Here is a 9,067-nt window from a genome sequence, read left to right on the forward strand (position 1 = left end):
CCCTCTGGGCTCGGTAGCCGAGGGGCCGCGGCTCGGTGGGAGCCTGGCCGTGTCCCGGGCGGTGTGGCCCCGTCCTCAGGGCAGAGACCCTCGGGGGTCCGTGTCCCCCCGCCCGGGGCTCGGCTCCTGCGCATGGAGGAGCCCGGGCTGAGGCGCTGCTGGCGCTGCGCTTCCCGGGGGCACGGCTGGCACAAGCGGTTCGGCTCGCCCCGTGCAGTGCCAGCATTTCCCTGGTTGCCATTTTAATTTGGGGTGCTTTGCGAAAAGAAAATGTTTGGGCCTTATGTTCGTGACGAAAATCCCCAAAATCCTTCATAGGCAGCGTGCAGGTGAAATCCACCAGTTTTTAAACCCTTGGGGATGGAATGATGAGAGGAGCACCGGGGAAAGTGGAGCTGTGACTTTCCCCCTTCCTCTCCGGTGCAGTGGGGTAAGAACTCAGTGAACTCGGCACACCATCCCAGTAGGGTGCTCTCCAGTAAAACTCAGTGATGCATCTATTCGACTTTGCACTGGGAATATGGTTGTAGTCTGCTCCAAGAAGTTAATTTTGGTGACTCATTTGGGTAGAATTGATTTCCTGGTTAAAGCTTGGCAGTGTAGTGCTTCTGTCACTCTCAGTGAGACACCAGGCAAGCAAAATGCTGTCCTTCAATTCAGTGGGTGCTCTGCTGCTGACTTAGTCAATATCTGGTCTTTCTCCCTAGAGCATTAGATGGCACCAGGACTGAATTGTCCTTATGCTTTGTACCTCATCATCAGCATCCTTTAAAACTGTTCACCTAGAATAACTAACAGAAAAGCTAACTTAACCTGCTTCATCCTATCATCCTAAAGTATTTAAAGATCTACAGATAATTTAAGGATTTTTTTTCCTAATGAAGCTATAAAATTCACAAAGCAAATCACAGTAATTTTATATGCTCTAAAGATAAAACAGCTGATGGCACAGCTTGCACCCAAGTCTGTAAATTGCCCAGATATTACATGAATTCAATCTAATTACCTTAAAATTCAACAGAGGTTGACTGAAATATTTGCAGATCCTTCACTGAAGTAGAAAACGTCATGGACTCTAAGGAAGACAAAATACAGAGATTTCCCTAGGCAATTTCTGACCATATTTGGTATGACCCTGGAGGTTTTACTTTAGTAGGAACTTTCATTAAAAGTATTTGAGCATTCTTCATGAGGACGATAAAGTACTTTAATAAAGCTATCATAAGCTACAGCCTCCCAAGCTACTACTATGGATTTTTAATTTTTTTTCTTACAAGTGGGACTTTATTTTCTCACTCCCAGACTAGAGAAAAGCACCAGGTGACACCTCTGCTCCCGTTTCAAAGGGAATCTGTGCAGGCGCACTGTGTATTCAGGACAATATTTAGCATGCAAAGGCTGTAGTTCAGAGTTTTGCTTTGCTTTGTTCTCCTTAATGACATCTTCAGATATTCCTCACAGGGAGATGGGTATGCAAAAAACAGCCAAGGCTAAGGCATGGCATCTTATTATCTGTGTCAAAGTACATCTAACTCTTTCCCCAGGCAGCACACACTCTTATCTTTCCAGATCAAATATACTCTGTCTGCCTCTTGAATCATGTTTACAAACCATGGCGGCTGACTGCAGCTGGATTAGAGCAGCACCTTTATATGTTGCCAATTCTGACCTTTTTATTAGTGAGAATTTAGGATATTAGGATTATTTTTATTAGAGACCAAAGTAAGGATAAAGTATGAGGAGAACATCCCAACTTACTTCCTGACTGTACTACACTTCTATGTGCTTTCAGGCTGTGGTTTCGCAGACAGCTGAGCTGTAGGATGGCTGCATTCCTCCAAATGGAAGTCTTGCCTCAACTCTTCTTTCTTTTGTCCTTCATCATCTACCTCATGTCACTCTTCATACATCCCTCCTTTCACCAGCAGTTCCTCCCAGTGCCTTTGCTGGATGCATGACCCATCCATACGTACATTTTTCTGCATGAGTTTTCTGCTGAGTTGGTGAGTTCCATCACTTCAGAGATACAAGGACCAGCACCAGCATGAACAGCAGACCTGTGAGACTAAGAATGAGGAAGAAAGGGCAATAGATCCAAGCAGTAAATCAGCCCATCACATCTCTCAAAACTACAGTTTTGTTTTTTCTCAGACAAGTAGGTTTATATCCAGATGACTGTCTCATTCTCTCTCATGTTTCTGCCCCTTTCCTTTCACATACAAGTCTTTATTTCCTTCCCCTACCTCACTCATGTATCAGATATCAGGACCCCTCCCAGGAACAGATGACACTGTTTAGATCTGGCTGTGTCCTTGGGCACATGCTTTCCATTGTTTCAGCTGACACTAAAAGGGGGGGAACTCATTGATTTCTTGTTTACCCTGAGTGGAAAATGGCTATTACATCTATCAGGACTGGAAGCTGCTTTCTCTTTCTGATGTCCCTCCTAAAATGTCACAATGCTTCAAGCAGTACCTCTGCTTAGCCATCTACAATTCAAAATCAGCCTACCTGCTATCTCTTACACCAGGGTTATTAATTCCTAACGCCTGTATTAGACATCTGTAGATTCAAACATGTAAAACTGGGGAGGTAGGGGGAGTGGTGTTAAATATTGATATTGTCTGCCAACAAAGAACACTGTTTTGAGGTGTAGTTGTTTAATTTAAAGTTTCTTTCATAAAGCTTTTAAATGCAACTGAAAATGGAAAGTTCCATATCATGTCATGGTATTTTTAATTGTTTCATGTTAACTGCATAGCATTGTGATATGGTGTGTCTTACTTTTCCCTCAACCACTCTTCCCAATTTTATGTCTCTCTCTATATATATTCATTTATCTATCTCTGTCTGAATATGCATATCATTCTCATTTCTTGGGGGAGGGATGAGAACAAGCAGAAGTTGGTCCTGTGACAGACATTTATTCAGATTTCTTTCTTAGCCAGAAGTTCAAATCCATTTGCACTGTTTCAAGGCTTTTCACACCGTGGCTGGCTCTTCCTGTCTGCCTTCTTCTCCCTTCCACCTCCCCATCTTCTCTGCACAGCCTCCTCAGCTTCATCTGAGAGAAGTCTCATCTACCAGATACTTACCCAAATGGCCCACAACAATCCTGCTGTCACAGTGTTCCTTTTGTGCAATCCCTGAATTAATTCACAAGAACTTGTACTTAATCCTAGATACATTAGAACATAGGTAAGACTACTAGTTTTAGTTGTATAATTCCAATTACAAAATAGGAATGCCATTTTTATCAGCAAAATTAGAGTTTTGATTTTTCTTTTTCATTTCTTAATGTATTGGTATGGGAATTCTTTTCCAGATTGTTTGTTTTTGTTAGATGGGGGTATGGCAGCATTTTTTTAGCTTTGTCACAAGGTAAATCTGCTACCACCTACCAGTCTACCTTTTCTTTAACAACTCAAAACAAAAAGAACAATCTAAATTCACGAAGGCTAAAGCAGAAAGGAAAAGATGGCACTATTTTAAACAGAATAGGATAAGAAAGAGAACATACCAAAAGCCACATGAGCAAGTCTGTTACTCAGCCTCTATATTCTTCTAAATATGCCAGAGCCTGCTGAAGTTGGCAAACCAAATGCTGCACAAATCTTTGCCATCCCAAATCTTTGCAGATGACTGGGATTGCAGACTGTTGGTGTTTTCACAGAATTTTGGACCCAACATTTACAACCAAATCTCCAATTTTTATTAATCTCTAGGCAATACTCTAATCTGAACCTTAGAAATAACCTAATTTTCACAATCTATCTAAAATGCAGCCACCACAACAAAGCATGAAATAAGCCTGACAAATCTATTTCAACTTGGCTTGTGCCTCCCGGCACCTCAATCATCCCTGCTGTGAATAAAGCCCTTTAGAGTGAGTAAGCTGTACCACAGCAATGAATTATGCCTTAATCCAGCAAGCTGCTTTGCATGGCCAGCTTCTGCACCCACGTGGAGCCCTGGGGTCCACCAAGATGCAGCAGCTTGCCTGACTGTGTCTGCAGTTTGTCTGGTGTGAAATTGCCATATGCAATATGCAGAAATGTCCCTGTGTGTACAGTACCCAATTGCATGCTCTTAATTTCAAAGAATTGTTTGCAACATGAACCAGAACCTCCCTTGTTTGAAGGCAGTGGAAGGGCTCTCATGCTCTTCCCTTGAAGCTGATCCTGCCAGTCTTTACTGGTGTCATCTATTAAATGCCAGACTGCAGACAAGAAACCTTTATATGAATTTATCAACACTTTATTTGCTCATTAAGCATCATGATTTGGCCAGTACTGAAGAGGACTCAAATTAAAGACCACTGCTGCCCTAGGGACGTTATAATCTAAATCAGATACAAAAAGAAAACATTCTCAGGGAAGCTAAGGTCATGAAATAACTTTGAAGGCTTCACTTTCTCTTCCCTTAAGCTCTTTTCCTTCTCTCATTTCTGTTCACAGAAATTAAAATTGTGTGCAAGCCCTTGTCCTCTAGTATTCTAGCAGTTGCTTCCTTCTTACCAGCAATGCTATTTCTCCCTTTTTAATACATTAAATGTATGCTGCAAATATCTTTTGTCTTTTAGGCTTTATTGAGCTGATCCTATTGCTTCTTTTTGCTTTGTCCATTAGCACCCAAGTCTTCCAGAACTGTTGGGTGCACATCACTAATTTACCCTAGGACAGCAGCTTTAGGAAATGAAAGACAAATCCAGCTTTGTCCATTACAGTATGTCCTAGAAGACAATGTCATAGTCTCAAATTTCTATTTAAGCCTCAGGGATTTTTTTGTACCTGTCTTTTTGTCTCCTTTTCTGCTGCATCAAATGCAAACTTCCTCACTTGGCCTTCCAGGCTTTCCCTGGCTGGCACGTGGCCCTGTCCACATTGGCTGTTAGTTCTTGTGGCAGGTCCTACACTGCACTACTGGTGCAAACCTTTCTTTTCTTTGACCTTGGCTCACCCATGCAAGGAAGAAGCTGTCCTGTCCATCAAAGCCCACAACACTGCTAAAACTATGTGTACACAGCCCAGCAGAAGAGCCACATCTGTGGCAGCTGGGTCACCACAGATTTGTAAAGTTGCCCTTGTCTCATACTTCCCAGCCAGATCACCAGGATCTCACAGGCTTGCATTTAATGCAACGTAGCATCGCTCTCCCTTGGGCAAACAGTGGCTTTACAGGGGAGAACATGAAGCTACACCTGAAGCCCCAAGTGTGCTGGATGGACTCACACACTGTGAGACCCTGCTGCTACTGTTCCTGTGCCGTCCCAGGAGTCAGGATACAGCTTCATGTGCACGGATGTGCAGGTGAAATGACAGCCCTGCTGAGGTGAAGTGATAGGCTGCTCACCTGACTACTCCTTGACTTGACCTGATCCTATCATTGCTCTGCACTCTTGCATTCATCCCTTTCTCCGCATTTGCTGTGTATCGCTATGTTCCCCTGGCTTTTCTGGACCTGTGGTTGTCTTTTCATAGACCCTGTGGAAGTGTGAGCATGCACACAGTGCTTTTTGACACCAGCTAACTCGCCCTGGGCACTCCTGTAGTACAAACCATTCTGATAGCATCCTTGCTATTCATTTAAAGTAAGCAGGGGGGTGGAATGTCAGTGGTGTGGGGTTGGAAAAAAATTCTCATTTACCAATTTTGTCAAAATTTCTATTAGCCAAGGTCTTTTGAAAATTGGTTTTGGGGTTTTGTTGTTTTTTTTTTTGTTTGGGTTGGGTTTTTTTATTCCCCCCAGCTTTTGTTGGCCTTGATGATTTTCAAATCTCTTCTGTGTTTGCCAGCATTCTGCAAAGAAGGGAAGAACTGACTTTTCCAGCCTGATGATGTAATACTAATTCTACCTTGCAACTGGTGGTTTTTAGGATAAACTTCTGAAAAGCTGCATAAATTGTTCATGCAGCAAAGCATGAACAACTCTGTCCTGTTTAAACAGGTTTTGATGTTGTTGGCTCTGGGTGCTGCTCAGAGAACAGTAAACCATTACTTGTGTCAGAGGGTTGATTTCTCTGCTGGCTGCTCTGCCACATCTCAGAAAAACCTTCCCAAGTAGCAGGAGTCATAGGCTGCACCCAGATATGCCTGCTTAAAACATCACCTGGTATCCTCAGGAGAAATTTCATGTTATGCCAAATTTTGGTCAACAGCATCTGTCTGCTACAGTGACAGCCCCATTGCTTCCTATGAGTTAGGCCCTGATGTGATCAGAGATAAACTGGATCCAAGAGCAAGATGCTGCTTTTTATTACTATTTTTTATTACTAATTTATTATTATTATTATTGCTGGATGAGATCTCACTGCTCAGTTGCCTCCAGGGAAGCAGCCAGAGGTGGCTGGTGGGAGTGGAAGTAGCAGTGGAAGGGCTCTTGGCAGGCAACAGTCACTTCACTTTGGATGTGATACAAAACCTCATTGCAACTGACATCCTCAGTCTGGCAATGAAGCTGATGGGGGCGTGTGTGTGTGTGTGTGTGTGTGTGTGTGTGTGTGTGTGTTTGTGCAAAAATGGCCCTGATGCTGGAGTCTCTGTGTACAGCACTTTGGGGGTTTTGTTTTTATTTCTTCTGGCAAGACAGAATGAGCAGCAACATGAATTATGAGAAACTGCAAGAGTTAACAGAGGATGGGATCCATCACTTGTCCCATGGCAATAATCAGAGGTGTCTTTACTTCTGCATTTGAGATAAGTTTTTAAGATGTTTTAAGACTTTTTAGTGCAAGATGTTTTAAGTTTTAAGACTTTCTACTGAGTTTCTGAACTTGTACAATACCCCACTCCATTTTATATATATTTTTAAAGCAATTGTAAGTTTCATAAGGTCACTTGGCTTAATATGACCAAGGAAAGATTTCCCCAGGAATGCTCAGCATGAGGGAGGTTTCCTTTATGATACTTTAATTCTAGTAAAGCAGAGCCATAAGCATATATCTCCAGACTACAACTCATTCACATCATGCAGCCCAGACTTTTCAGTACTGCTCACAATTTCAAGAAGAGCAAAAAAAAAGGAAGGGAAGGGAAGGGAAGGGAAGGAAGGGAAGGGAAGGGAAGGGAAGGGAAGGGAAGGGAAGGGAAGGGAAGGGAAGGGAAGGGAAGGGAAGGGAAGGGAAGGGAAGGGAAGGGAAGGGAAGGGAAGGGAAGGGAAGGGAAGGGAAGGGAAGGGAAGGGAAGGGAAGGGAAGGGAAGGGAAGGGAAGGGAAGGGAAGAGAAGAGAAGAGAAGAGAAGAGAAGAGAAGAGAAGAGAAGAGAAGAGAAGAGAAGAGAAGAGAAGAGAAGAGAAGAGAAGAGAAGAGAAGAGAAGAGAAGAGAAGAGAAGAGAAGAGAAGAGAAGAGAAGAGAAGAGAAGAGAAAATTTAAAACCATGGGTTATAATGACACCAGGATTTGGAATAGGCTGCAGCATACTGCTTGTTAAGTGTTGTCCCTGGGCCAAAGAGAGATATCTGTCAATAATTTAAACCTGTTTTAAAATTTCCTTCAGGAAAATTTCATAAGAGACCACCTTCTCAAATCCTGAATGGATTTGAGAAAATATGTTTACTCCCTAGAAAGCCTCAATGTTTGCCTTATTATAGAGACAAAAATTAAATAACATGCAATCTCTGTTCAACACTTTTCAGGATTATTTAAAACTGTAGAGCTAACAAATCAAGTTTCCTTTATATTTTTGTAGACTGATTAGCGGGGTAATGATATGATTACAAGGATGAGAACTGAAAGAAATGAAAGAGATATTTCTTAGTTTCTCAGGAAAATCTCCTCTATCTGCCATAACACAGCACTGATGGCACCAGCACAGGGTGAACAAGCTGTGGTGAGGTGACTACCAACCTATGTAGGGTGACTCAGACTCTGCCCTGGGGAGATAAATTGTGCAGGAAAGATAAAGGTAATAGTAATTTGCAAGGAAAAATCAAGATCCAAAGAGAAAACTGGTGTCTCAATCTAAGAATTCTAAACTATGTCCTCTGGGGAGGCTTAGACACCCCCCAAAAAAAATCAGTGTTCCTGCCTATGACTTTGTTCTGTAGTTATTGAAGTCAAGAGCAATATTCCCATTAAGTGAAGATGTGCAATTATGAGTCTTGACTGCCTTACAGGTAAATCATCCATCTTCACTCTGCTAAAAAAGGAGTTTACAATCCCCTTTCAGAATTAATAAAATGTATATACCAAGAAACATCTGGCCATTTCTGGAAACAACAATGAAGAATACAGTTGTTTGCAGAAATTGCATCACTCAAATGATTGACAAGAAGACATCATCAAAGTTTTTACACAAAAATATGTAAAATCTGTAAAAACATATGTACCTTGCTAGCAATTCAGTTTGTTTTCCTTCAGTCTTCAATGATGCATAGCACAAGAATCATATTCCTAAATAATACTGCCCCTTCTGAATAGAAAGCATTTAAAAATAGGTTAAAAGTAGTATATTTTATGAACAATACATTCTTTAAATAGATTAGTAATGGAAACATAATATTTAAGCAGTTCTTTGTGGTGAAAGCTGAGACTGCTTGTATTGGTGAATATTCCTACCATCATGCAGCTTGTCAGAGAAGCCACAACAATCCTACTATGAAAACCATGGGTCATTTCCATTGCCTTTTCCCCAGTAAGATTACCATTTGTTTTCAGTAAATAACTGCCTGAGTAAAGACAATAGAAGCAGGTCTCATGTTTGAAAAATAAGAACAAACACAACTAAATATGAACCAGGAATGACAGAAGAGCCAAAAATAAATATACAGAGAAAAAAGAGCAAGAGGAATAGACAGTTTAATGAGACTGGGAGTGTGGAGATTAAGGCAATTTTCATGCTAGTTTTAAACCCAAATTAAGAAGAAGGTGATAAGTATGTTATAAAAAAATTGTGTAGGCATGTTTTGGTATATCATTCTTTTCTCAGTGTGTATGGGGGCTATCAGCTTGTTTTAGTTTAGGAGACCTAAAGAGATGTCTTTCAGTGTGAAAACATCTTTGAATAAGTCACATTATCATATTTGCTAGACTGTGTTTTCTCCTCTGCTTTGTCCAAGTCACAGGCTGTG

The sequence above is a fragment of the Melospiza melodia genome, chromosome 2 (genome assembly GCF_035770615.1).
Source record: "Melospiza melodia melodia isolate bMelMel2 chromosome 2, bMelMel2.pri, whole genome shotgun sequence".
NCBI lineage: Eukaryota > Metazoa > Chordata > Aves > Passeriformes > Passerellidae > Melospiza > Melospiza melodia.